Raw genomic sequence first — 2,453 nt, 5'->3', positions numbered from 1 at the left:
TAAACCCTTGCCCCTCATAGCATGGTCTGAGGACAAGCAGCATTGGTGCTACTTGAGAGTTTGTTAGAAATTCAGAGCCCTAGGTCCCACCTCAGATTCTGAGTCAGGAGGAACCTGCAATTTCGCAAGATCCTAGGAGATTCCAGTGCATGTTAAAGTTGAGGAAACATGGTCTAAGCATCCCTATTCACTGTCATTTCTGCTACTACCGCAGTGAGATGAAGGAACGCTCCCATGGGCAACGTGTGCTAGTGACTCATAGACATTGTCCTGTATAATTTCATTCTCATAATAGCAGTGCAAAATACTTAGTGTTATTCCCACTGTGTGTATGAGGAAACTGAGGCTTGGAGACTTGAAGGGATTGTCCAAGGCCAGGCAGCTGGTAAGTGCTAGTGACGGGAGTGGATCCCCTGTGGGTGTGTTTCTCAAACCTGGGCACAGTCAGTCCCAGGGATTCAGCTCCTTTGGAAGGTGACCCTAGGAGACCCCTGTAGGGAGTAGGGAAGTGGAGCAGGGACGGGCGGGAGCTTGGGGGCATCACTGAGCCACTTACCATCCGGTGTCTAACTGGAGTAGATCCCCAGAGAGCTCGGAAAGAATGAAGGGCATCTCTCAGGGTCTTCTGTGGAAGCAGTGAGGTGGTGAGGTTTCTGTGTGGTTGGGAGAGGGCTGTTGCAGGAACGTGCTAATTCCTGGGTGTTTCTGGGCTGCCCCAATGTGGGTGAAGAGGGCTCAGGTGGTCACACAGAGCCCCTGGGCCAAGAGGTGCTGGGGGTGGAAGTCCAGCCATGATTAGGATAAAAGGATAGGGCTGGGCACCAGCAATATCTGAGGCACTATGCTTCTTTGTATTTTATAGAAAGGTTCCTCAGAAATGCATTTTTCCTCTGACTTTTTATTTATTGAATCAACTATTGTTACAGAATTAAGGAAATATACAGAGTCCTAATTCTTAGGGATGCTGTCATATTTTTCAGATATTAACAATAAATCTGAATAATGAAATAAATAGAATCAAATAATGTTACCTTAACAAATATGAAGTTATTATTTCGGTCGTGTTCTCCGGCAGTGCCCATCCCCACACACACGTGTTGTCATGTTCTGTTTTTCAGACTTAATGTATCGTTATTTTCTATGTGGCTACCCTTTTTTTTTTTTGTATGCTGCGTTTCTCCACGTGAGTATCCCATTATTGCAGCATCATTTGTTAAATTTTTGTTTGCTTGTCTGTTTTGTTTTTTGGGAAGTGCGTGGGCCGGGAATCGAACCCGGGTCTCCCACATGGCAGGCGAGAATTCTACCACTGAACCACCCTCGCACCCTACTACCTACTTTTAAAACCGTAATTGTGCAGGGCTGCATAATATCCCATTGTATTGCTGCCACAATTGACTGAACAAGTCCTTTCTTGCAGCATATTTAAGTTGAGAAACATATGTTCACTGGACAAATACTCTTTTTAGCACAAGAATGCAGTTCAGTTTCTTTCATGGTGACTGAGGCACTTCCTTAGGCTCTGTTTCACTCTAGAAGTATGTATTGTGTAGCTAGCTGCTGCGTGCCGAGCTCTGGGCTGGGTGTAATGCTAGAACACAAAGACACAGACAGACAGTCTTTGTCCTCCGGGAAACAAGTTTTATTTGTGAGGCGATTGGTGAAAATGAAATAGCGCATAAGGAGTTAAATATCATTAGAAGAAATGCATTGTGCGCACGGCTCATGGGTGCTAGAACTGGGACATGTCTTGATGACCCTTAGAAATGTGGATTACACAAGTGGTCACTGAATTTGTACCTTATTATTTTATAATTCCATAACTCATAGGCAGAAAACCCATGCTTTAGTCAAGGAAACAGAACCGACAGGAGATATCTGTGAATGTCATGACAATTTATAAGAATTATCTCACGTGACTGAGGGGTAGGCAAGTGCAAATGCTGGAGGGCGGGCTGCAGGCACCTCCTTCAGTGATGTGGAATTAGCACATCTCTCACTCGTATGTCTCCCTGTGTTCTGCACTCACATACTTACCAAGTACAGGGTAAAAGTTTTACTACCAATTTTTAAAATTATATTACCTCAAGCATTTTGTAGACTCATCTGAAGATGTCATATTATAAATCTGCGTCATTTGTGGCTTTAAAGTCTTATAAGCCCTTTGTGAAAAAACTACTTTTCAGCAAGAGGGTCCAGTCATTTAAAAATACATATTAAACAGATTGGGAGAAAATGTATGCAAATCACATATCCAAAAAGAAAATCATATTCAGACTATGAAAAGAATTCTCGAAGCCTCGTAAGGAAACTAACCTAATGAAAAATGGTTAAAATATTTGAACAGACGTTATACAAAAGAACAGGTGTGAATGGCAAATAAGCATGTCAAAAGATGTTTAACATCATTAGTTACTAGTGAAATGCAGTTAAAACCCCTTTGAGAAACCACT

The 2,453-nt window shown here is 42.7% G+C and overlaps 1 non-coding gene across 1 annotated transcript; it reads right to left on the bottom strand.

Annotated features, from left to right (window-relative positions):
* Nucleotides 1-1,253: 1,253 nt before the first annotated feature.
* On the bottom strand, nucleotides 1,254-1,324 carry TRNAG-GCC (transfer RNA glycine (anticodon GCC)). The gene has a single exon. It is a non-coding gene; the product is annotated as a tRNA-Gly (tRNA).
* Between the last annotated feature and the right edge of the window lie 1,129 nt (nucleotides 1,325-2,453).

This window comes from Tamandua tetradactyla, chromosome 22 (genome assembly GCF_023851605.1).
Source record: "Tamandua tetradactyla isolate mTamTet1 chromosome 22, mTamTet1.pri, whole genome shotgun sequence".
NCBI classification, from domain to species: domain Eukaryota; kingdom Metazoa; phylum Chordata; class Mammalia; order Pilosa; family Myrmecophagidae; genus Tamandua; species Tamandua tetradactyla.
The sequence above is the reverse complement of the archived record's forward strand: the minus strand, read 5'-3'. Positions and strand labels throughout refer to the sequence as shown.